The 27,571-nt window shown below is 40.8% G+C and overlaps 1 non-coding gene across 2 annotated transcripts in view; it reads right to left on the bottom strand.

The window, feature by feature from the left end:
* Positions 1 to 8,539: 8,539 nt before the first annotated feature.
* Positions 8,540 to 27,571, bottom strand: part of LOC100997464 — a 29,483-nt gene continuing 10,451 nt past the window's right edge. The window contains exons 2-4 of one of the 2 annotated variants that reach the window (XR_649794.4): positions 21,518 to 21,680; positions 11,868 to 11,933; positions 8,540 to 10,022 (exon numbers count right to left, since the gene is read on the bottom strand). This is a non-coding gene — a transcript (uncharacterized LOC100997464). Of the gene's footprint in view, positions 11,934 to 21,517; positions 21,681 to 27,571 lie in introns of both variants that reach the window. The other variant, XR_001904846.3, reaches the window with a different exon arrangement.

Below are 27,571 nucleotides of genomic sequence, written 5' to 3'. Positions count from 1 at the left end.
CTGAGGTCGGGAATTCGAGACCAGTCTGACCAACATGGAGAAACTCCATCTCTACCAAAAATACAAAATTAGCCGGGTGTGGTGGCACATGCCTGTAATCCCAGCTACTCGGGAGGCTGAGGCAGGAGAATCACTTGAACCCGGGAGGCAGAGGTTGCGGGGAGCCGAGATCGTGTCATTGCCCTCCAGCCTGGGTGACAAGAGCAAAACTCCATATCAAAAAAAAAAGGGGGGGCAAACTGTGAGCACAGTTGGGTGGGTTGAGTTCAGTTGCAGGGGGCAGTATAAAGTGAAAAATGGGACTGAGATGGGTAACAAGGTCTTAAACAGCAGAGGCATTAGGTATGGGATGGCCAGATTAAAAGACAGTTGGCAGGGTGCAGTGACTCACACCTGTAATCCCAGCACTTTGGGAGGCCAAGGCAGGTGGATCACTTGAGTCAGGAGTTAGAGACCAGCCTGGCCAATATGGAGAAACCCTGTCTCTACTAAAAATACAAAAATTAGCCAGGCGTGGTGGCATGCACCTGTGATCCCAGCTACTCGGGAAGCTGAGGCAGGAGAATCGCTTGGACCCGGGAAGCAGAGGTTGCAATGAGCTGAGATCACATCACTGCACTTCAGCCTGGGCAACAGTGCAAGACTCCATCTCAAAAAAAAAAAAAAAAAAAAAAAAAAAAAGAAGAAGAAAAGAAAAAAAAAAAAGGATAAACCAGCAAGGATAGGGTTGGACTTGAATTTCGTGGGTAGAGTTTGGCTGTAGGGGTTGTGCTTGGTGAGTTGGCAGGAGAGCAACACCAGAACAGGCAGAGGACAAGTTAGGTGACAGAATTGAGATAGAGGGAAAGGAAGAGCTCCATACTGGTAAGAAGAGAGGGGTTGACTCAAAAGTGAATTAGGACCACGCCCAATGGCTCACACCTGTAATCCTAGCACTTTGAGAGGCCAAGGCAGGCAGGTCACTTGAGGCCAGGAGTTTGAGACCAGCCTGGCCAACATAGCGAGACTCCATCTCTACTAAAAATACAAAATCACCTAGGCATGGTAGTGCACACCTGTAATCCCAGCTACTCGGGAAGCCGAGGCATGAGAATTGCTTGAACCTGGGAGGTGGAGGTTGCAGTGAGCTGAGATCGTGCCATTGCATTCCAGCCTGGGCGACAGAGTGAGATTCTGTCTCAAGGAAAAAAAAAAAAAGAGAGAAACTGAATTAGACTGCCCAGTGTGGCCAGTGAGAAGGGTTTATATCCAAAGTGAGGACTGGAAGAGGGAGGGGGACACCATGACAGTGTCTTGGAGCCTGCCAATCTTTTGAGGCTAGAAGCCACCTCCTCTGCCATCCTCTGTCCCCAGTGTAGTGAAACTCACTGGTTTGGGGAAGTCTTCACCTCAGCGACTTCAGACTGGCTTTATCCTCTGCATAGTGACTATATCTATTTGAAACTTTGGAAATTTCTTATTTATCAGGTAAATAATTAAACATTTCAAAAATTTCAGAAAGTTATCAGATTTTAAAATTGAATAAATATCTGTTGCTACATCAGAGCAAAGCCATATATAACAGCCATAAACTAGGAAGGGAGGGGTGACATCCTCTAGGAAAACCGAGGTATCCAACAAAGACATGCTTAGATGTCCTTCCCTGTGTGAGATCATCAATAAGCCAAATATGCATGCTCTCTTTTTTTCATTTTTCCCCCAGAACCACCAGGAAAAATGAATAAATAAAAATTAAATTTTAATTTTTTGTAGAAAGAGAGTCTAGCTCTGTTGCCCAGGCTGGTCTTGAACTTCTGAGCTCAAGCGATGCTCCTGCCTCAGCCTCCCAAAGTGCTGGGATTACAGGCATGAGCTGCAGTGCCCAGCCTTAATAAACATACTTTCAATTCCATTACCTAGGTCACTGATTCAAAGGCAAAAACACCTCTTAGTCCAGCACCCTAGGAACCTATGTCATGTGCGCTGATCAATACTGACTCGTTAATATTCAATCTGGAGATCGTATACCCATGGAGGGTTGCAGGGGCCCCTGACTTTTTCTCTGAATGCTAACTCTGAATTCGTAATGGTTGTGTTTAAATTTTTAGTTTTCTTTCTGTAGGAAAAGTTCTGTGAGGATGGCTGCATTGTGTCACTTCTAAGCCAAAGTTTGGGAATCTTAATGGAACCAAGACTGTAGATGATACCAGGAAGTTCACTCAGAGCAGGCTCTGATGTGATGATAGGAGTTCTGGGAGCCACTTACCTACTTCAGCTTGATATTTCATCTGGCGATTCTCTTTGACTTAGTCGGAAATTTCTGGGATGCAAGGAATGGAAACTTATTCAAGTCAGCTTTGATAAAGAGGTTGTTATTGTTTAGAGATGAGGGATGTCACAGAAGGAAGAATTGAAGGAAGCAGATCTGGCTGTCACAGGAGTAGAATGTCATCAGGCAGCTCCCTTCTCTCTGCATTGTCTGTTGCCTCTGCTTCTCTCTGCAGCTCAGGCAGGCCATCTTCAGCAAGGCTCTTGGTTTTTGCACCTCCAAAGTTTAGTTTCTATGGCTTTTGGTTGCCGCAGCTTTAACTCTGGCACCAGTGCTATATCACCTTACAGGTGATACAGGCATGAACCACCACACTCAGCCATTACTGGGTAAGCAAATTCCTTAATAAGAACATCTATAAACCCAAGTCATGTGTAAAGGAAAGGTACCAGCTTGATGAGGATCTAGATCCAAAGAGGACCAGTTCAGGGAACTAAGCATGTATAGGCTGGGCATAAAAATCTTGAGGTGAACATAGTAGCCATCTTCAGCATCCTTAAAAGGCAAGGAGTGATTTTATTCTGTATTATTCCAGAAAATGAACCTAGAATACATGAGGGTCATTACCAAGGAAACTGCCAAGGCCAGGTGCAGTGGCTCACACCTGTAATCCCAGGACTTTGGGAGGCCAAGGCAAAAGGATTGCTTGAGCATAGGAATTTGAGACCAGCCTGGGCAACATGGCAAAATCTTGTCTTTATAAAAAATACCAAAATTAGTTAGGCATGGTGGCGTGTGCCTGTGGTCCCAGCTACTCGGGAGGCTGAGGTGGGAGGATCACTTGGGTCCAGGAGGTGGAGGCTGCAGCGAGCTATGATCGTGCCACTGCACTCCAGCCTGGGTGACAGAGTGAGACACTGTCTCAAAAATAAAATAAGTATTAAGGGTGACTTTACACAATAGAACAACATACAAAAAATACTTCACAGCATAAGAGTGAAGGCAGAAGGAATATATTTTGTAAAATAGAATGGAGCTGAGTGAGAAGCTGGTTTGTGAAGCATCTGCCATGAAATCCTGTGGCCTTGCTGGTGGTTATCTGCAGGGCTGCCTCAAGTTTCCTGTGGCCAGAGAAGGGAAAGGATAAGTCATTGCGTCTGTGAGAGAAAAGAAGCCATTAGCTCAGAACTTTAAAGATTTCTGCCTCAAAGAATAGGAAAAATGTGGCCAGGAACAGAGGCTCACGCCTGTAATCCCAGCACTTGGGGAGGCCGAGGCAGGCGGATCACAAGGTCAGTAGATCGAGACCAGCCTGTCCAATATGGTGAAACCTCGTCTCTACTAAAAATACAAAAGTTAGTTGGGCGTGGTTGCGGGCACCTGTAATCCCAGCTACTCAGAAGGCTGAGGCAGGAGAATTGCTTGAACCCAGGAAGCAGAGGTTGCAGTGAGCCGAGATCGCACCAGTGCACTACAGCCTGGGCGACAGAGCAAGACTCCATTTACAAATAAATAAATAAATAAATAAGAAAAATATTTTCTGTTCTCCTTGGGATTCTCCTGGAGATAGTGTGAAATCAGGGAAAAATAACATCTTTAACAACATACTTACGGTAAATACCTCAGTCAGTTCTTAGGATTGTTTCCTGTAACATCTGCCAGAGTGAGACAGAATGGTGCTCGGTCAAAGCACAATTCAGAGGCCCCATGATCCAGTCTGGGTGTGCCATTCTGTGGGTCTCTGCCCTGATGTCTAAGGATGGGTTAGAGGACCTAACAGTGTTTCCAAGATGTCCTCTGAGGGGCAGCTTCCCAACATCCCATTCTCCTGTCCTTGGACTTCTAAGAAAGACAAGGTTTGAACAAGGATTCTGTGGTTTACAGAGTTTGAAACGGACCTAAAAGAAATGAGTGCATTGCTGTCCTTCACATAATCCTCTGCAAATATCGCTCATTTCGCAAAGTTCAGTAGTTAAGGAGTAGCAGTGAGTTACAAGATTAAACATCCTTCAGTTAATAGGATTTCTTGAAGAAAAAAAAAAAAAGATTAAACATCCTGATAAGTTCCTGGCACACAGAGCATCCGTGTTGCCAGTTAAATACAGAGCCATATGTTTTAATAAACCAGCAAGCTAGGGAGGGATTGACAACTTCTTATTAAAACTGAGGTACATAGCAGGGACATATGGTAGACAGAAGGCCACTGCACCTCAGCTTGGAGGTAGGCTAAGAAAGGACTGTCTGTCTGTGCTCAGATTCTCCTTAAGAAATAATTTAGTGTTTGCTCCAACAAGACAATATACCAAGTATGGCTTCAGTGATTTTAGCCTGAAAAAAATTTAAATTTCTTATAACCAATGTCAGTTTTATCCATAAACAAATCTCAGTAAGTCCCTTATAGAACATCTAGCTTTTTATACTGAGAAGGGTATATGTGCATATGTTTTAAAATAAAATATATATAAATTAGAAAGTTGGTTTTGGATTTAGAGAAACCAGCCCTTCTTTGTGATAACAACAGCTAAGATCAATTGTCTATTAATGCCCTCTGGTTCTTCTTTTTTTTTTAGACAGAGTCTCGCCCTGTCACCGGGCTGGAGTGCAGTGGTGCAATCTTGGCTTACTCCTACCTCCACCTCCCAGGTTCAAGCAATTTTCCTGCCTCAGCCTCCCCAGTAGCTGGGACTACAGGTGTGTGCCACCATGCCCAGCTAATTTTTGTATTTTTAGTAGAGACGAGGTTTCACCATGTTGGCCAGGATGGTCTCAAACTCCTGACCTCAGGTGATCCACCCACCTCGGCCTCCCAAAGTGCTGGGATTACAGGCGTGCGCCACCGTGCCCAGCTGCCCCCTGGTTCTTGATAATAAAACCATAGCATTGATGAACCAGAGAAAGCTTCTGATGAACCAGAGGAAGGTCTCTGTATTTTTTGTAATTGTAGTAAACACTGTATCTAATCCTCAATGGACTATTACTCTTGACCTTGAAACACAGTGGTATTAAGTGCAGGTTTCCTACAAGTTTTTGTGGCTGAGGGTGAGAGTAGGGATGGGGAATCAATACTGAGCTTGCATATCTCGGCCGATAACTGATTTCAGTCATTTGAGTAAAAGATTATGGAAAGGTCAATAAAAACTGTGAGCACTCTTAGGTTCTTATCAGATTGCTCCACAAAATTGATAAAGAATTTAATAATGATCAGTGGTGAAATAGGTGGGCCTCTAGAACCTTGTGTAGAACATTGGCCCAAAAGTCCCAGAACTCACATTTTATCAGTCAGGAAGTGGCATGTATTTTAGATGAACCACCTAGTAAATTAGGAGGAGAGCTTAAAAATGACCTTTGGGAAAAATGTGACAGACCAAACTCTGGTCCAATAAGAAAAAATTTTCTCATTAAAAATATCACCAAGGGCCAGGCACGGTGGCTCATGCTTATAATCCCAGCACTTTAGGAGGCTGAGATGGGAGGATCACTTGAGCCCAGGAGTTCAAGATCAGCCTAGGAAACATAAGAAACCCTGTCTCTACAAAAAAATTTTAATTAGTCGTGTGTGGTAGTGCACACCTGTGGTCCTAGCTACTAGGAAGGCTGAAGTGGGAGGATTGCTTAAGCCCAGGAGATCATGACTGCAGTGAGCTGTGATCACACCAGTACACTCTAGCCTGGGCAGTGAGACCCTGTCTCAAAAAAAGACAAGCCGGGTGTGGTGGCTCACACCTGTAATCCCAGCACTTTTGGAGGCTGAGGCGGGTGGATCACCTGAAGTCAGGAGTTCAAGACCAGCCTGACTAATATGGTGAAACCCCATCTCTACTAAAAATACAAAAATTAGCCAGGTGTAGTGGTGCGCACCGGTAGTCCCAACTACTCAGGAGGCTAAGGCAGGAGAATCACTTGAACCCAGGAGGTGAAGGTTGCAGTGAGCTAAGATTGAGCCACTGCACTCCAGCCTGGGCAACAGAGTGAGACTCCGTCTCTAAAAAAAAAAAAAGACAAAACAAAACCACCAAGCTGGGTGCTGTGGCTTGCACCTGTAATCTCAGATACTAAGGAGGCTGAGGCAGGAGAATCACTTGAGGCCAGGAGTTCAAGACAAGCCTGGGCAACATTGTGAGACCTCCATCTCTAAAACAAAAAAGAAAAATACCACCAAGAAGGGATGTTACCTGTCTGCTCACAAAACCAGGTACTGATTCAACCTTTATTTCAAGAGTTCTGTGGGAATAGTGTATATGCACCAGAAGCCCTCCATAATATAGTGGCACATGATTAACGAGTGAAAGTGGAAAGTTATAACATTAATAAAACATAAGCTAATCTTCATTAACCTCCCAAGAGGGCAACAGGAGAGGTACAGGTGGGTACCAACTGTCTGTTAGGGCAAAACCCTAAAATGCCTGATTGACTACAACTGCATGGACAGATAGACCTTCCATTTTCACAGAGGGCCTGTCAGCTGGTGCAAAAGAAGCACCTGGCCCTTTTAGCTTCATCTCAAATGACCATGGCAAGGGCAACACGCTAGAGCTTAGAAGCCTGGCGGGCTAGGCAGCAAGTGTGACAGCAACAAAGAACAGGCTTCTGAAGGACTGGTCCCAGGTGTTCCAGAAGCAGAGAAGGGACTTCCCATTGTCCCCTCCCCTGAAGGTCCACACAGCCCACCTCTGGCTGACCTTACATTCAAGTAGATACGGAATCTTATCCCAGGACTAAAATGACAGCGTTTCTTCTGTCCACCTTGTACAAACAGAATACTCAACCAGAGACAAATCACTCAGTTCCCAAAACACCTGAAGATTTTTTAAAAATTGTTAAACCTCAGAGCTCTTTATTAGAAGCAATCTGTGGGTGATAATAAATCTGCTTTTAGAGCTTTATTTAGTTAGATTTTTTTAATGTGCTAAATAATAGAAGGTACTGCCAGCACCATCTCTGACCAGTCTGCAAACTTAGAGCATTCAGCCTCTGCTTGCAAACTGAAAAGTTAGTTTCCTAGACAGCACCTGTGGTCTGAACTTCAGTACTTCTCCAAGGAAAATCTTACCAGGAAAACTGCCTCAGAATCTGTCTATTAACAGAGCTAATAACCAAGCTCTTTAAAGGTAATTGTAGGTTTATATTGAGTTTTATATTTTCCATGTTCCGAGGTGGCCATTTTCATTGCCTATGTCATCCCACTAATGTGGCTACACATATTTGTTTGTTGATGCCTGACAGTTCAGGTCAGTCAAATTGCCTGCCCCTCTCAGGCAGTGTGCTCTCCACTCCCAGAGATGTGGGATTTAACAGAGAGACACTAGATGGACATTGTTTGAAATTTTAGATTTTTTTTTGAGACAGAGTCTCGCTCTGTCGCCCAGGCTAGAGTTCAGTGGCGCGATCTCGGCTCACTTCAAGCTCTTCCTCCTGGGTTCAGGCCATTCTCCTGCCCCAGCCTCCCGAGTAGCTGGGACTATAGGTGCCCGCCACCATGCCCAGCTAATTTTTCCTATTTTTAGAAGAGATGGGGTTTCACCATGTTAGCCAGGATGGTCTCCCATCTCCTGACCTCGTGATCTGCCTGCCTCGACCTCCCAAAGTGCTGGGATTACAGGCGTGAGCCTCTGTGCCTGGCCTTGAAGTTTTAGATTTTTAATTAAATTTTATGTTGATTTAGGATCATAATGCCCATTTATTAATATTGTTATATTCTGATTCTTTATATCTAGTATATTAGCCTTGTGTCACCCAAGCATGTGATCAATATAACCCTTCATCCAAGTCATGAATAAAAATCTTTTAACTGTGATGGAATATAAGATAAGCATTGAATACATTGTAGACCTGTTTACTGTCATAATAAGATATCAATAATAAAGTGAAGACTGAATAAAAAATCATTGAATATTATGCATTTTTTATTCTATTGTTGTTACAAATGTGTTTGAACATAAACATAGAAAAAGGCCTGCAAGGAGATGCACCCCCACAAAAAATCGTATCAGTATATATCTCTTAGTGGTCAGGCTACCAGTAATTATTTGCTTTCTTTTTAATTCCTGTACCTATCTTCTTTTTTTGTTGCTCTGTTGCCCAGGTTGGAGTGCAGTGGTGTGATCTCGGCTCACTGCAACCTGCACTTCCCGGGTTCAAGTGATTTTCATGCTTCAGCCTCCCGAGTAGCTGGGACATGCACCACCATTCCTGGCTAATTTTTTGTATTTTTAGTATACACAGGTTTTGCCATGTTGGCCAGGCTGGTCTCAAACTCCCAGCCTCAAGTGATCTGCCTGCCTCGGCCTCCCAAAGTGCTATGATTACAGGTGTGAGCCACCATGCCTGGCTCCTGTACCTATCTTCTAAAAAATAATATAATTGATATGCAGTTGTTTCATAAACAGAGAACATGAAAAAGGATTCTATATTTTAAAAAATTCAAAAGAAAAAATATCAAAGAGAGTCCTGTGGTTTTTAAAGGCCTTCCAGGTCTGAAAGACTGGTTTCAGACTGCCATGTTGCACAGAATTACCAGAAAAGATTTTTAAAAACATCTCCGCTGGGAGAGTCACCAGGTGATACTGATGTTGTCGGTCCCTAGCCAGCTAAAGGACAGAGCCACCTAATTTAGCTATTGACACATCTAACTCTTCTGCCTCTTACTAAATGTGGGACCTCAGGTTACTTGAATTTAAGAAAAAAAAATTTGTTTCTCTTGAGCGGCAACATGCAATATTAACACCAATCCTGAAGGATGGTAGCAAGGCTTAAATGGAGTAATGCCTAATCCAGTGCTGGCACACAGTAAAGCCTAGTAAATGATACGTTGGTCTCCATAGCATCTAGCCCATGGTTCTCAACCGTATCCATAGGTCATTCCATGCCACAGGTCTTCCTTCTCCCTTTGCAGCATATTCTAGACCAAGAGGAAGTAAAGTAAGCAGTGGCTTAGTATGGATGTTACTGTTGCTGCCAATTTGTGGAAATCATTGTTTCAAATGCTCTCCATATAAAGTGATAACCCCCTGATAAATGACTTATATTTTCACCCTTTTAAAAAAAACCCTTTGCTTCTTTTTTTGTGGCTTTCCCATTGTGGTGGAAATCCCCCTTAGAATTCAGGTAAGCCCAGAAGTTCATTCAAGAAACATTTGCAGTTGTGCCTGAAGCAGGCTGCTAGATATTGATATGATCTTCATTCCCCAAAGAACTTGAAGCCAAGTGGAAAAGACAAATCAGTAAAATAGAAGTTTCCACATCATAACATTTTAGAGGAATTTTTGTTGTTCTGAATATCTCACTTGCTGGGAGAGAGTAAAAGAGTAAACTTAATTTTTAAAATTCCTTTTTCAAATACAGCAGGATATTTAAAAAGCAATTCTTATGGGGGAGTTACCAATTTTGTATAGAACATGGTTGAAACCATTTCAGAAGGGCTGAGATCAAAGAGACTTAATCTTGAAGAGGTCACAGAACCTGGAGGCATTGTCTGGGAGGCATTGTTCTTGGGGTAGCAAGCTTGGCAGCTCCTCAGCTGATACACACCCCTGCTCCTCCCATCCCTTCTCCATGTGTGCTGTACCTCTTCCGCTCTTCCGCTCTTATGGCCCCAGAGTTCAGTGGCAGTGTGAGCAATGGAAAATTCCTTTGACCCCAGAACTGAGCTGTGAAGGTCATGCCAAGGGATGCATCTTTTCAAAATAGAACCAATGGATCTCAGCTCAGCTGCACTTTCTTTCTCTAAAGTCCAAGATACATTCAGTAGCCCCATAATCTCCTCTGTCTTGAAGGGCTGCAGGGAGAATGGTTAGAATAGTCATTCTCCATGCAGAAGACTGGCCATCTGCTAAACTTGTAGACATCAAGATAATATCCTTTTATCTATCCCCTTAATCTTACCCTCCCTTTACAAAATTATCCTAAACATATTATTTCATCCAAGGTATTTCTAATGATTTTGTTTCTGTGGGAATAGTGTATATACATGAGGAACCCTATGTATTATAGTTTCAGGTGATTGAAGAGTGAAAGTAGAAAGTTGTAAAGTGCACATAAGTTATAGTTTCAGGTTTGTCATGAATTATTTTAATTTAAAATGTGATCTGTAGTTATCTATGCAATATGATCATTTGTAACTCATGCGATTGTAACTCACGTGACAATGACTAAGGCAAAGATAAAATTTTTGTAGCAAGAGCAGTTAACTATGCAATTTTGAAACGTATTAGATTTTACTATTTTATTATTATTGTAATGTATTAGATTTTACTATTTTATTATTATTTCAGTTCTGATGCCCTTTTGGTTTATGGTTTGTGACCATTAGATGGCACTGTGCATCTCAAATATGGAAAGCACTTGGAATTCAAATGCTAGGCTATGCAGAAGAAAGTAACATGCATTAGTTAATATTTTCATGTTATGGTTTAAATCCGGGTAGAAACATTTTATTTTTCATAAAAAATTTGCCAATGTTATAGTTTATTATAACATAAGGAGAAATCTGGAATGTAATTCCACAGTCTCATATGAAACTTACCTTGCATACAGAAACTGTTGCTTTCTATATATGACACAAGAATAATCCCTTTCAAAGTTAGACTTGGGCCTGGGGCTCCTGAGTCAAATGAGAGAATACAACTCCTTCACCTCCACTTCAGATCATTGTGCTGCTGATTTTCTAAGAATGTTGGTGAACTGGTATATTTGCTGCAGTGGTCTCCAACATTTTTGGCACAATTTTTTCATGGAAGGGGAGGGGATGATTTCAGGATGAAACTGTTCTACCTCAGATAATCAGAGATTAGATTCTCTTAAGGAATGTGCGACCTAGATCCCTTGAACACGCAGTTCAGGATAGGGTTTGTGCTCCTGTGAGAATGTAGTGCTGCCACTGATCTGACGGGAAGTGGAGTTCAGGGGGTAATGCTCACTTGCCCGCCGTTCACCTCCTGCTGTGTGGCTGGGTTCCTAACAGGCCTTGGGACTGTTACCCATTCGTGGCCTGGGGGTTGGGGACCCCTGGTCTAGTGTGTTCTCTCATTTGTAGGTCCTTATCACCAGAAGCGTGTGCTTACAAATAGGACACAAATTCATTTACAAATTACAAATCATCTGAGGTGCTAGTCTGAACTCTAGAAAAGAATACAATTAATTGGCTTTCAATCCCAGAAGCTAGCTGTATTACTCTCATCTTTAATCAGCTAATGGAAGATGATGTTACTGACATTTCATCCCCAGACTTCGTCCCCTACATAGCACAGTCCTTGATACACCAACAATCTCTTTGTTGCCCTTAATCTCCAGCCTTCTCTCTTGCTGTACACCCCCTTCACTCCAGAGCTCTGCCTGAGGCCTTCTACAACTCCCCTGGAGCAGTCTCACTTGTGCCCAGGACTCCAGTTCCTTGATGGTATTAATGTTTCCCAGTCTGTATCTTCAGTCCATGTAGCCACTTCTTCCACTTGGATGTCTTCAGGCACTTCTAAACTTAACTCATCCAAAATAGTACTCACTATGCCCAACTGCAAACTTAGTGTTCCCTCTCTCAGGGAATGCCGCCATCATCAGTGACATGCCCCATGCAGAGATCTGAGAGTCAGGATTAACCTTCTCTTGCTCTCATCCCTCAACTTACCCAGGGATGAGGGGAGGAGCCAGGATTTGGAACCAGGAATTGCAGCTCCACATCACCATCCCTTATCTACAACATGATAGAGAAATAAGATACAAATTCATTTACAAATTACAAATTATCTGAGGTGCTAGCCTTAACTCTAGAAATGTGAAACACATTTTCATTATTTTAATTGAGGACACTAGTATCTATTTAATAAAACTTTGTCATGTGGCCCTGTTTCAGTATGTAGATATCTGAGAGTAAGAGGGTAGATTTTTTGTTTTTGTTTTTACCAAAACTCTTTTTTCCTGCTTTTTACTGTTACCAGCGGCGAATCCCTCTGGGTCTGCAGCAAACTCAGTTCTTGCCTCCTCAGAAGAAAGAATTTGACCATGGGGCATAAAGCAGAAAGATGGTGCAAGGCAAGTTTTAGAAGAGGAGTGAAAGTTTATTAAAAAGCTTTAAAGCAAGAATGAAAGGAAGTACACTTGGAAGAGGGCCAAGTGGGCGACCTGCGAGATAACGTTAGTGGTTTTACCTTTTGACTTGGGGTTTTATATGTTGGTATGCTTCTGGGGTCTGGTGTCCCTTCTCCCTTGATTCTTCCCTTGGGTTGGGCTGAGATAAAAGCACTATCTTATGTTCAAAGACCATGTAATGTAGGGTAAAGGAGAATAACTATATTTATACCATCAGAACACAGTGTATAGGTGCCGTGAGGGAGATGTATACTGGGGCACATGGGTACAGGGAGGGAGAATTTAAATCCTCATGGTGGTTCCAGAAAGATTATACTGAAGAAGGGTCCACATGTGCAATGACCAGCCAGTGCCTGGGAGGGGCTGTATGCTCAGTTTGTTTATTGGAGTTGTATGCATGCTCAACTGAGGCATTCTTCCCTTACCAGGCAAAAGTTCCTAGAAGGTCATATATGCCAGTTAAAGTCTGCCATGTTGCCTCTCAATCCTCATGCTTGAGCCTACTCACTCAGCTCCTGAGATCTTATTGGGAAGCTGCGGATCACAACTTTCAGGTTTTTTTCTACTGGGAGACTGCCTTCCCCTGGGGCCCCCTGTGACCAATTATTATTTTAGAGAAACAGTGTAACAACCACCTGACCATCACTTGATGGTGGCCTGGCATTCCTGGTGGGGCAAGAGGAGCCCTCTTCTGCCCTGCTCATACCTGACTAGCTATCTACCATAACAGTACCACAGCATCCTTGTCTCAAAACCTTGCAGTAAACTTGCAACCTTTTGCCTTTCAGGTTTTCACCTCCACTTTCATCTCCTATGACACCTTTTTTTGAGACAAGCAAAGCCTCTCAGTTCAGCTTATAAATTTTTGAATTCACCCTCCCAACCTAAAATCAAACTAGAGCTCTGCAATTGGAACATAGCTACAGAAGTTAACAAACTGTATTGTTATTTGATATAAGAAAATGTGATTACAAACATATGCATTATTATAAAACCTATTTTAAAATAAACATTTCAAAGGACAAATAACATTTTTCAACAGTTTGAATACTGTCTCACCTTTTCAGAAGTAATACCATTGCAAAGATCCTTTCCCCATATGTAAGTTTTTCTTTCTCTTATAATCCAAAGCCTGTGAGTGTATGTCCAAAGTCTCATTTCTCTACTTTACTTTATCTCATAATATAGTTTTCCTTTATCTTTTCCATTTTTCATTTAATATTGAACTGGAGCATTTTTTAGCATTTCATTCAGTATCTGCTATGTAATCTTTTTGTTTTGTTGTATGTTTTACTTTTTTGTCAGAGGTTTTGGAATACTTCTGTAGGATATGTTTTCTTAGATAACATGTAACAGGAAGGGAATCAAATTTAAAGGGAAAAATGTTTAAATCATCTTCTCAAGACCAATAGTATATTCTGACTGAAAGAATCTCCATATGAATATCATTCAACCACTTGATCAAACAGCATTTATTGAGCACCGCTAAGCCTGGCAATAGTACGATGGGCACTGGGAAAATGAGATAAAAGCACAGTCTTATGTTCAAAGATCACATAATGTGGGGTAGAGGAGAATAACTATATTTTAGACCATCAGAACACAGTATACAGGTGGTGTAAGGGAGATGTATACTGGGAGACAAGGGAACAGAGAGGGAAAATTTAAATCCTCATTGATACAGGAGTTAAAAAGAAATAGGCAGATAGTGAGAGTAAGGAAGTCTTTGGTAAGGTTTTCCTTTTAATGAAAAGCAACCCCCAAATCATTTATTTTCTAACAAAAAGCAGCCTGAAAAATCGAGCTGCAGACATAGATAAGCAGGCTGGAAGCTTGCATGGGTGAATGGCTGGCAGCTGTGACAATAGGGAAAGGCTACCTGGGGGCTAGGCATGTTCAGCATGGCAGTTCCATCTTCCCTTTTCTTTGTCAACCTCGTGAATGGTAAAGAACAGAAAACGTGGCACTGGCAAGGTAGAAAATCCATTTGTATTTCCTGGCGTGAGAGAATGAACCTCAGGTATTTACCCCAGACAGACAATGACTCTACTTCATCATGGTGGTTCCAGAAAAATTACACTGAAGAAGGGTCACAAGCTAAATCTGGAAGGATGAATCAGCACAGCCATTATTATCATCACTGAAATAAATATGATTGGGTTTGAACTTTGGAACTTTTATTCAGAAGGAAAAGAAACATTTTTCAAATAAAGTTATAGGGTACTTTTTGCATTTTTGCATATATCTTACCTAAGATATCTCTTGGGACTTTTTTACTTCAATTATATTTAAGATTTAAAATGTCAGAATGTTTCACATTTTGTGTTTATGTCATAGTTTTTGGCATGCAACTTATGCTCAATTAAGGTGAAATGTGCATACAGTGAAATGTACACATCTGTTCAGGTACTGTGGCTCATGCCTGTAACCCAAATACTTTGGGAGGCTAAGGCAGGAGGATTGCTTGAGTCCAGGAGTTGGAGACCAGCCTGGTCAACATGGTGAGACCCTCTCTCTACAACAAATACAAAATTAGCTGGGTGTGGTAGTGTGTGCCTATAGTCCCAGCTACTCAGGAGACTGAGGTGGGAGGATGAGGTGAGTCTGGGAGTTCAAGGCTGCAGTGAGCTGTGATTGTACCAGTGCACTCCAGCCTTGGTGACAGAATGAGATCCTGTCTCAAAAGAAAGTACATATCTTAAAGGCAAAATTTTATGGATTTACCAAATGATACACCCTTGTAACTACCACAAAAAGTTTATGATATAGAATTTTTTTCATCATTCCCAAGAGTTCTCTCATGTTCTCTTTCAGTTGACATTCTACATAGGCAACCACTGACCTGGTTTCTATCACCACGGAGTTTTCCCTGTTCTATTTCTTTAACAGAGAAAGGGCTATTCATATTTTCCATTTCTTCTTGTGTCAGATTTGTATGTGTTGTGTTTTTCAAGAAATGTGTCCAATTTATCTAAGTTGTTGAATTTATTGGCATAATGTTATGCACACTATTTCCTTACTATTCTATTAATAACTATATGATCTGTGGCATAAAATGTAAGCATATACTTATCATAAATCCTGCCTTAAGCAAATTATAGGCTGTGAAGCATATAGCATTCTTGCCTTTCCCAGAGGGGTCCACTTCAGTTGTTTTACACATTCCTTCTGAAGCAGTATACCCTTTCTTTATGGCATATAAGCCCTGGGTTGGGGTTGGGGGAAAGTGTGGGGATCCACCACCTCATCTCATGGCTGCCCTAGACATGGCTTCTGTTCCTAAGTTCCTATTAAAGGTTTCTTTCTGAGAAAATGGATTTGTCAGCCTCTTTCTTCAACATCTCAACTACCTTAATTTTAGGGGGGGTAGGTTTGCATAGACCTGCTCTCTATGGAACATCCACAAATTTTGATTTTTAAAATTATTATTCAGGCTAAAATATCATCTACATTTACTGTGATTTCTTCTTTAACTCAGTTATTTAGAAGTATGTTGTGTGACTTCCAAATATTTGGGAGTTTTAAGATATTGTTATTGATTTCTAATTTCATTCTGTTATGTTTAGAGAGCATATTCTGTATTTTTCAATCCTTTGAAATTTATTAAGCCACATTTTATATTTCAGCACGTGATCTATCTTGGCAACTAGTCCATGTGCACTTGAAAATCGTGTCTATTCTGCAGATACTAGGTGAAGTATTCTCTATATATCAATTAGGTTAAGTTGGTTGATAGTGTTCAAATCATTTATGTATTTTTTTTCCAACTTCGATTATGATTTATTAGACAAGACAGTAGAACAGTGCTACTCAACTATTTTTTTTATTATTATACTTTAAGTTCTAGGGTACATGTGCATAACGTGCAGGTTTGTTACATATGTATACTTGTGCCATGTTGCTGTGCTGCACCCATCAACTCGTCAGCACCCATCAACTCGTCATTTACATCAGGTATAACTCCCAATGCACCCTCCCTCCCTCCCCCTTCCTCCCCCTCCCATGATAGGCCCTCGTGTGTGTGATGTTCCCCTTCCCGAGTCCAGATTCACACCAGTTCCCACCTGCGAGTGAGAACATGCTGGTGTTTTGGTTTTTCTGTTCTGTGGATAGTTTACTAGAATGATGGTTTCCAGCTGCATCCAGTCCCTGCCAAAGGACACAACCTCATCCTTTTATGGCTGCATAGTATTCCATGGTGTATATGTGCCCACATTTCAATCCAGTCTGTCACTGATGGACATTTGGGTTGGATTCCAAGTCTTGCTATTGTGAATAGTGCCACAAATGAACATACGTGCGGTGCATGCGGCTCCTTTATAGCAAGTATGATTTATAATCCTTTGGGTATATACCCAGTAATGGGATGGTTGGTCATATGGTACATCTAGTTCTAGATCCTTGAGGAATCGGCCCATACTGTTTTCCATAATGGTTGAACTATTTACAATCCCAATCTCAACAGTGTAAAGTGTTCTATTTCCACATCCTCTCCAGCACCTGTTGTTTCCTGACTTTTATAATGATTGCCATTCTAACTGGTGTGAGATGGTATCTCATTGTGGTTTTGATTTGCATTTCTGATGGCCAGTGATGATGAGCATTTTTTCATGTGTCTGTTGGCTGTGAATGTCTTTTGAGAAATGTCTGTTCATATCCTTTGGCTCCACTTTTACGGGGTTGTTTGTTTTTTTCTGTAAATTTGTTTGAGTTCTTTGTAGGTTCTGGATATTAGCCTTGTCAGATGAGTAGATGCACTTTTCTCCCATTCTGTAGGTTGCCTGTTCACTCTGATGGTAGTTTCTTTGCTGTGCAGAAGCTCTTTAGTTTTAATGAGATCCCATTTGTCAATTTTGGCTTTGCTGTCGTTGCTTTTGGTGTTTTAGACATGAAGTCTTTGCCCATGCCTATGTCCTGAATGGTACTACCTAGGGTTTTTATGGTATTAGGTCTAAGATTTAAGTCTCTAATCCATCTTGAATTAATTTTCGTATAAGGAGTAAGGAAAGGATCCAGTTTCCAAATCATTTATATTAATATATTTATGTCTAGTTCTACAAAGTACACATAGGTGAATTAAAAATGTTCAACTATGATTATAGATTGTGTATTTGTTCCTTCAATTTTTTTTTTTTTTTTTTTTTTGAGACAGGGTCTCACTCTGTCATCCAGGCTGGAGTGCAGTGGCGTGATCACAGCTCACTGCAGCCTTGACCTTCTGGGCTCAAACAATCCTCCTGCCCCAGCCTCTTGAGTAGCTATAGATGCCACAGCTACAGATGCCCACCACCATGCCCACCTAATTTTAAAATTTTTTTATAGAGACAGGATCTCACTATGTTGCCCAGGCTGGTCTTGAACTCCTGGGCTTGAGCATTCCTCCCACCTTGGCCTCCCAAATTTCTGGGATTACAGGCATGAGCCACTGTGCTGAGCCTGTTCCTTTAATTTTCATATCTTGCTTCTTATACTTGAAGCTTTTTAGTCACATAAATGTTTATATTTTTTATGTTTTCATGATGAGATGACAATTTTTTATTAAGGAATGTCACTTTTCAACTTTGATAATTCTTTTTGACTTGAAGTTTATTTTGTATAATAATAGTATATCAATACCAGGTTTCTTAGATTTGCTTGGTCTATGTTTTCGCTTCCTTTTACTTTCAACCTATCTGGATCTTTAAAATGCATTGCATCTCATGCCAAAGCACTTACTTGAATCTTGCTTTTTATTCATCCTTGCAATCTTTTTCTTTTCTTTGGATTGTTTAGTTCATTTATATTTAATATAATTATTGATTTGGTAGGATTTAAGTCTATCATCTTGCTATTTGTTTTCTGTTTGTCTCATTTTTTGTTTCTCATTTCCTCCATGGCTTTATTTTGGTTTATACAATATTTTTAGTATTCTATTTTAATTCATCTATTGATTTTAAAGTTATATGTCTGTATATTTTTATTTTTTCATGGTGGCTCTAGGGCAGCACTCTCCAACTGAATGTTCTTTAGTAGTGAAAATGTTCTGTGTCTTTCCAATATAGTAGACACTGGCTACATGTGACTATTGATACCTTGAAATATGGCTAGTACAACTGAAGACTGAAATTTAAATTTTATTTATTTTTAATTAATTTAAGTTTAAATTTAGTCACTTGTGGCTAGTGACTACCATAGTAGTCAGCACAACCATAACAGTCTATTTAGAGTTAATATTTTACTATTTCATGTGAAATGTAAGAATCTTACAATAGTACAATTTTGTTAACTCTGTCCTTTTTTTCTTTCTCCAAAAGCATTGCTTAAAATAAAAAAAAAACACACATGCAAACAAAACCCTCTGTCCTTTTTTGTAATTGTTGTCATGTATTTTACTTCTACATGAATTGAGAGTCCTACAATATATTTGTCTTTAAATAGTCTGTTGTTTAAAAAAAAAAGAGAAGAAAAAAAGTTCTTTATATTTACACATCTACTTACCATTTCTGGTGCTATTTATTACTTTCTGTAGTTTAGATTTCCCTCTGCTATCATTTTCCATCATCCCCCCCAAATTCTTCTGTTAGTATTTCATATAGTTTACAATGAATCCTCCCAGCATTTGTTTATCAGAAAATGTCTTTTTTTGTTTTCATTTTTGAGAAAATGTTAGAATTCTGGCCAGGTGTGGTGGCTCACACTTGTAATCCCAGCACTTTGGAAGGCTAAGGCAGGAGGATTGCTTGAGCTCAGGAGTTCAAGAACAGTTTGGACAATGTAGTTGAGACCCTGTCTCTACAAAAAAAAAAAAAAATTAGTTGGACATAGTGGTATATACTTGTAGTCCTAGCTAATTGGGAGGCTGAGGTGAGAGGATCACTTGAGCTTAGGAGGTAGAAGCTGCAGTGAGCTGTGATTTTATCACTCTGGGCGACTGAGCCAGACATGGCCTCAAAAAAAAAAAGCTGGGTTGATCTATTCTTTCAGTACCTTAATGACATCATTCCATTTCTTTTGGCCTACACTGTTTCTAGTATGTGATTCATAGCATTGTTCCCCTTATGTCTTTGACTTTTTTTTCTGTTTCGACATTTATTCTATATTTTTGGTTTTTAACCTTTTGACTACAGTGTAGCTGGTGTGTTTTCTTTCTTTATCTTATTTTATTTTTTGTATTTATTCTGCTTGGAGTTTGTTGATTCTTCAATCTGTAGGCTGTTTTCCACCAAATTAGAGAAATTTCAGCCAATTTTTTTTTTTTTAAATTTCACTCTACCCCATTTTCTTTTCCTTTCTTTTACTGCGATTCTATTTTATTTTATTTTATTTTATTTTAGAGATGGGGTCTCGTTCTGTTGCCTGGGCTGGAGCACAGTGGTACAATCGGAGCTTACTGCAGCCTTGACTTCAGGGCTTAAGTGATCCTCCCACCTCAGCCTCCCAAGTAGCTAGGACTATAGGCATGCGCCACCATGCCCAGCTATTTTTTTCTTGGTAGAGATGGGGGGTCTCACTATGTTGCTCAGGCTGGTCTTGAACTCCTGGGCTCAAGTGATCTTCCTGCCTCAGTCTCCCAAAGTGTTGGGATTACAGGTGTGAGCCACCATGCTTAGCCTTGGGACTCCAATTATATATATACTAACTTTGTAGGGTTGTTCCCGAGTTCACTGAGGCTGTTTACATATTTTTTCCAATATTTTCCTTACTGTTATTAAATTATATAGTTTTCATTGCTCTCTCTTAGAGATAATTGACCCATCCTTTTGCCACCTCCAAACTGCTCCAACCATCAGATAAATTTTACATTTCAATATTTGCTTTTTATTTCTAATATACCCATTTGGTTTATTTCTGTGCTGATCCATCTCATCTGTTTAATCATGTATTCATCTTTTCCCATGCATCCTTACATATATTTATAATAGCTGTTTTAAAGATCTCATCTGCTAATTCCAATATTTGGGTCATCTTGGGTTCTGTTTCTATTGACTATGTCTTATTTTGATTATGAGTCACATATTTCTGCTTCTTTACAGGTGTCATATATTTTAACCTACTGTTGAATATTGTTACAAAGGAGTTATACAGAGTCTGGATTATGTTATCTTCTTTTAAATGGTGTTAAGGTTTATTCTATCAGGCTATTAAACTACTAAAAAATCCTCTTGATCTTGTTAGGCTTTGTTTTGTTATGTATTATTATTATTTATTCTATGTCAGTTTTATCATTTGTCCTGAAACATGGCCCTTTGTCTGGGTCATGGTATTTACTCCTAAGGTGTGGCCTCTTTAGAATTTCAATTGAACGCAAGAGGTGCTTAGTAAGGTCTCTCCATTTAGGTTGGGACAATATTCCAGTGTTTGCAGTACTGCACGGACTGTGATATCTTGGCCCAGTTCTCTTGTTCATAGCAACCATTCTCTTCTAGGCCTCATTAAGTCCCATCCTGCACATGGGCTACACAGGAACCATTGTGAAATCTTCTTTGTCCTCTTCTGCACACTCCTTTCTTTCTGGTATTCTGTCTTACAAATTTCAAGGATGACAACCACTCTAAACTTTTATCTAGATCTCTTCAGCTCAGCAAGACTTCCGTATTTCCTTGGATTCCACTTCCTTTCAGTCTAGTCGGTGTCCCCAGACAGAAAGCTGAAGAGGACATGTAGATCACTTCGTGTTTCCTTTCTCTCAAGAATCACTGCCCTGCAATGTTTGTCAAGTGCCTGGAATCTGTTATCTTGTGTATTTCTAGTTGTTTCTAGTGGGAGGATGTGACTAGCATTAGCCACTATCTATGGGCAGAAGTGGATGTCCTCTCATGTATGTTTTGGTGTATTGTCTACAACTTAATAATGTATGAAAACACACAATCACATTTTTCCTTTTTAAATGTAAAGATCTGTCTTTCATTACTGTGTCAGGCCACTACTCTTCATGATTATAGGTATTCTTAATCTAACTTCAATAACCATTAGTTTGTTGAAGTTCCTTTAAATGATTATATAATTAATTTTTCTAAATTATAATGATTAATAATTAATATGAAAAATACATCTGTAAGACTCATTGCAGTTTTTACCAAACATTGAAAAGACATTTTTAAAGAGTTTAACACAAGATTTGGGTATAGAACAAAGTATATTCTAATATGCTTCTATTTTCTAAAGTGAGATACAATAACATTTCAAGACAATAAAATCATCTGTACAAACCTTGTTCACTGATACAAGATTTAACTTGTAATTTTCTTAAAAACAACAGGGCCGGGTCGATCATGCCTGTAATCCCAGCACTTTGGGAGGCTGAGGCAGGAAAATCGCTTGAGGTTAGGAGTTCAAAACCAGCCTGGAAAGCATAGCAAGACTCCAGTTTCCACTATAAAAACAACAACAATAAATAACTTTTTTTCTCCTACTGGTGATAATTTCATGGGCACATCAAAGCAAATATCAGAAACAAACTTGCCACAGACATTGTATTTCTAATAAAGCTGATATACATCATCAACAGCATCATAATTTATATGTTTTACTTTACTGTTTAACAAACCATATCAAAGCAATCTAAACAATAATGCTATTTAAATCAATCAATCAGATAAGACCTATTGAGTCAGTAATTTTCTTGAGAATACGACCTGCTCTGGGAACCTCTAGCCTAACATTCTGAAGACCCAGAGAATGTGTAATAAACAACATGCAGATACTCAGCTCTTATTCTGGCTCCTCATCTGTAAAATAAGGTTTGGTCTAGAGTTCCCTAGCACATCTTCAAATGGACCCATTTTTCCTCTGTTCTTCTGGCCTATCTTATTACAATGCTGGTTTTTGTTTTTTATCATAAAACATTCATTCTATACATTTATTTTCATCTTAAAGTAATGATGGCCATGTTTCTGTGTGATTATAACAATCTTCAAATAACTATAAATGGGAACAAAAGCAAACGTGCAGCTAAATGCCAGGTAATTTTACTTTATTTTTTTTGAGTGAGACAGGGTCTCGTTCTGTCACCCAGGAATGCAGTGGTGCAATCAGAGCTGTGACCTTGAACTCCTGAGCCCAAGCAATCCTCCCACCTCAGCCTCCTGAACAGTCAGGACCACAGGTACACATCAGCACACCTGGCTAATTTTTAAATATTTTTTCATAGAGATGGGGATATCACTATGTTGCCCAGGCTTGTCTTGAACTCCTGGCTTCAAGTTATCCTCCTGCCTTGGTCTCCCACAGTGCTGGGATTACAGGCATGAGCCACTGTGTCTGGCCCCAGGTAATTTTAAAAGTTAAAATGTGTAACAATTATCCCATAAATATAATGCATTGAGTCTCTGATTGCTATTACATAAATGGACCAAAACTAAGAAACATAGCTTGTACATTTACATGGAAATATAGATGCTAGAATGATATCACTGCCTGCCATCAGTTATCTAAAATGGAGTCCAAGTTTTTAAAGTCATTTCCTCAGTAATGTTAACAAGTACAGGTGTTTCCTGATTTCAGTTGTTCAGACTCTTAAAATGAGTAACTCAGGGAAATGTGTAAAATTCCTTTGTTGACTTCCTTTCTCCTGTATCAAGACCAAGTTTCATCTTAGTACTCAACGTGGTTTTTGTACCATTGTACCCATGAGCTTATCATCTGCCTTTATTTTTGTTATACTCACCAGAGCACTTTTGTGTTTCTTGCTGCTTGTGTTATTTTTCAAGTGTTCCTCCACGTGTGTGTGTGTGTGTGTGTGTGTGTGTGTTATATTATTTTTTATTTACTTTTTGAGACAGAGTCTCACTCCACTGCCCAGGCTCTAGTGCAGTGGTACAAACATGGTTTATTGCAGCCTCGAACTGCTGGGCTCAAGTGATCCTCCCACCTCAGCCTCCCGAGAAGCTAGGTCTACAGGCATGTGCCACCACACTGGCCCTAGTTTTAGATTTTTTGTAGAGACAGAGTCTCACTATGTTGCCCAGGCTGATCTTGAACTCCTGGCCTCAAGCAATCCTCCTGCCTCAGCCTGCCACAATGCTGGGATTTCAGGCATAAGCCATCATGTCCAGCCTCCTGCATATATAGAATCTCAGTTTAAGTGATTATATTTGGACTAAAACAATGTGTCAAAAAGTCTACCTCTGAGCTGGGCACCATGTCTCATGCCTGTAATCCTAGCACTTTGGGAGGCCAAGGTGGGAGGATCACTTAACATCAGGAGTTCAAGACCAGCCGGGGCAACATATTGAGACCCTGCCACTACAGAAAAATACAAAATTAGCTGGGTGTGGTGGTACAGCCTACAGTGGGAAGTGAGTTGGGAGGATCACTTGAGCCTGGGAGGTCGAGGCTGCAGTGAGCCGTGATCATGCCAGTGCACTCCAACATGGGTGACAAGAGTGAGACCCTGTCTCAAAAAATATTACCTCTGATTTGAAGGTTCTCTGCAAGTGGCAGGGTTGAGCCCCCTGTATTGTCATGGATCTGTGGCAGGGGCCAAAGGATGAGGCGAATGGGAGGGGATCTGTGGCAGCCAGGAAGGATGAAGCAAATGGAGGGGAAAGTGAGCAGCAGGATGAGGCAGAACTGATAACATTAATACAATGCTGTAGGGCTTTGCAATGTGCTTTAAATTCAGTTTCTCATTTAATTCTGTGCAATTATATGATTTGTCCAAGGCCATCTAGCAATTTTTTGAGGACGTAAACCAAAGTCTTTGAAAGCTGTTGTCTCATATGCCTAGAGTTCAGAAAAATCACCCAAATTTGTCAAATCCCAATATTTGGGCCATCTAACTCCCCGTGCCACCCCAAAAGGTCATGAATCGAAGATCTGAATTAACTTGCTATTACCTACTGGCTTCTAGAACTAAAATTATGTTGACTACTGTATTAGTCCATCTTCACACTGCTATAAAGAACTGCCCGAGACTGGAAAATGCATAAAGAAAAGAGGTTTAATTGACTCACAGTTCCGTATGTCTGAGGAGGCCTCAGGAAACTTACAATCATGGCAGAAGGGGAAGCAGGCACAATCTTACATAGTGGCAGGCAAGAGAGAGAGTGCAAAAGGGAAAGAGCTCCTTATAAAACCATCAGATCTCATGAGAACTCACTCACTATCACAAGAATAGCATGGAGGGCACTGCCCCGCATGATCCAATCACCTCTCTCCCTCAACAAAACACATGAAGATAAGAATTCAAGATGAGATTTGGGTGGGGCACAGAGCCACACCATATCATTCCATCCCTGGCCCCTCCCAAATCTCATATCTTTTCACATTTCAAAACCAATCATGCCTTCCCAACAGTCCTCCAAAATCTTAACTCATTTCAGCATTAACTCAGAAGTCCACAGTCCAAAGTTTCATTTGAGACAAAGAAAGTCCCTTCTGCCTATGAACCTGTAAAATAAAAAACAAGTTAGTTCCTTCCAAGATAAAATGGGGTACAGGCATTGGGTAAGTACACCCATTCCAAATGGGAAAACACCCATTCAAAACAAAGGGGCTACAGGCCCCATGCAAGTCCAAAATCCAGCGGGGAAGTCATTAAATCTTAAAGCTCCAAAACGGTCTCCTTTGACTCCATGTCTCACATCCAGGGCACACTGATACAAGGAGTGGGCTCCCATGGCCTTGGGTAGCTCCACCCCTGTGGGTCTTCAAGGTAAGGCCCCTTTCCCGGCTGCTTTCCAGGTGTTGGTGTTGAGTGCCTGTGGCTTTTCCAGGCACCTGGTGCAAGCTGTAGGTAGATCTGCCATTCTGAGGTCTGGAGGATGGTAACCCTCTTCTCACAGCTCCACTAGGCAGTCTCCCAGTGGGCACTCTGTGCGGGGGCTCCAACCCCACATTTCCCCTTTCACTGCCCTAGCAGAGGTTCTCCGTAAGGACTCTGCCCCAGCAGCAAACTTCTGCCTGGACATCCAGGCATTTCCATACATCTTCTGAAATCTAGGTGGAGGTTCTCCAACCTCAATTACTGACTTCTGTGCACCTGCAGGCCCAACACCAAGTGGAAGCTGCCAAGGCTTGGGGCTTGCACCTTTTGAAGCAACAGCCTGAGCTGTACATTGGCCCCTTTTAGCCACGGCTGGAGCTGGAGCAGCAGTGCATGAGACTCAGCATGCCATGTTCCAAGGCTGCACAGAGCAGCAGGGCCCTGGGCCTGGCCCACAAAACCATGTTTTCCTCCTAGGCCTCCTGACCTGTGGTGGGAGGGGCTGCTGCCAAGATCTCTGTGTCATGCCCTGGAGACATTTTCCCCATTGTCTTGGCAATTAACATTTGGCTCCTTGTTACTTGTGCAAATTTCTGCAACCAGTTTGAATTTCTCGCCAGAAAATGGGTTTTTCTTTTCTATTGCATTGTCAGTCTACAACTTTTTCAAAGTTTCATGCTCGGCTTCCCTTTTAAACATAAATTCCAATTTCAGATAATCTCTCTCAAGTTCAAAGTTCCACAGATCTCTAGGACAGGGGCAAAATGCCATCTGTCTCTTGGCAAAAGGATAGCAAGAATCACCTTTGCTCCAGTGTTGAATAAGTTCCTCATCTCCATCTGAGACCACCTCAGCCTGGGCTTCATTGTCCATATCACTATCAGCACTTTGGCGCAAACCATTCAACAAGTCTCTAGGAAACTCCAAACTATCCCACATCTTCCTGTTTTCTGCTGAGCCCTCCAAACTGTTCCAACATCTGCCTGTTACCCAGTTCCAAAGTCACTTCCACATTTTCAGGTATCTACAGCAGTGCCCCACTCCTGGTACCAATTTACTGTATTAGTCTGTTTTCACACTGCTATAAAGAACTGCCTGACAAAGAAAAGAGGTTTAATTGACTCACAGTTCCACATGGCTGGGGAGACCTCAGGAAACTTATTTAGGTTGGTGCAAAGTAATCGTTTTTGTAAACATAATTGTGTTTACCTTTAATGGCAAAAACAACAATTATTTTTGCACCAATCTAATACAATTATGGTGGAAGAGGAAGCAGGCATGTTCATCCTACATGGCGGCAGGTGAAGAGAGTGTGCAAAGGAGAAAGAGCCCTTTATAAAATAATCAGATCTTGCAAGAACTCACTCACTATCATGAGAACAACATGAGGGAAACTGCCGCTATGATCCAGGGTGGTTGACATGTGGGGATTACAGGTCCCTCCCTTGACATGTAAGGATTATAATTCAAGATGAGATTTGAGTGGGGACACAGAGCCAAACCATATCAACTACATAGTAGGATTTTATTAAATTAGTACTGAAAAGAAGCAGTACCTAATTTACCTACTTTACTTGTCCAGCATTTTGAATGAACATTTGCTAAATTTCTGTGTTCAAAACAAACGGTTCTTGTGCTTCAGCTTCCTAGGTAGCTGGGATTACAGGCATGTGCCACCATGCCTGGCTAATTTTTGTATTTTTAGTAGAGATGGAGTTTCACCATGTTGGCCAGTCTGGCACATATACATCTTACACCAAATAGGATCATGATGAATTATAGTATGATAGCCTGCTTTTTTCACTAACAATATATTGAGAAAGTCTTCAGTGGCTACTATAGTAAATAGTTATGGCTACATCCTGGTAAAATAGTCAATTTAAAGTGAAGCTCTCTGTATTCGTCCATTTTCATACAGCTATGAAGTAATACCCGAGAATGGGTAATTTTTTTAAAAAAGAGGTCTAATGGACTCACAGTTCCACATGGCTGGGGAGGCCTCACAATCATGGCAGAAGGTGAAGGAAGAGCAAAGGCATGTCTTACATGATGGCAGGCAAGAGAGTGTGTGCAGGGGAACTGCCCTTTATAAAACCATCAGATTTTCTGAGATTATTCACCATCACAATAACAGCATGGGAAAACCTGCCCCCATGATTTGATTACCTCCCACTACCTCCGTCCCACAACATGTGGGGATTATGGGAGCTACAATTCAAGATGAGATCTGGGTGGCACACAGCCAAACCATATCACTCTCCCCCCACCTCCCAAAAAAACATAAAACATAACTACAAAAAACATAACTAAGAAGGCCTGAGTGACCTTAACATTAAGATCATTTGAACTTGATAATAAACGTTTTGTGCATTAAATTTTATCACTATAAAAACTATTTAGTTCAAAGGCTAAAAGAGTGTGTAGAGGTTTTCATAAATGACTTAAAGGCAATTCCAAAGGATTTTGAAAAATCCAAGTATGATGCCCAATGACCAGAATGAAATTACTGACCGGATGGTCACTGAGTATACCAGAGAATGCCATCAAGACCTAGAGAA

This window comes from Papio anubis, chromosome 7 (assembly GCF_008728515.1).
Source record: "Papio anubis isolate 15944 chromosome 7, Panubis1.0, whole genome shotgun sequence".
Taxonomy (NCBI): Eukaryota; Metazoa; Chordata; class Mammalia; order Primates; family Cercopithecidae; genus Papio; species Papio anubis.
This window is presented reverse-complemented; position numbering and strand designations above follow the sequence as displayed.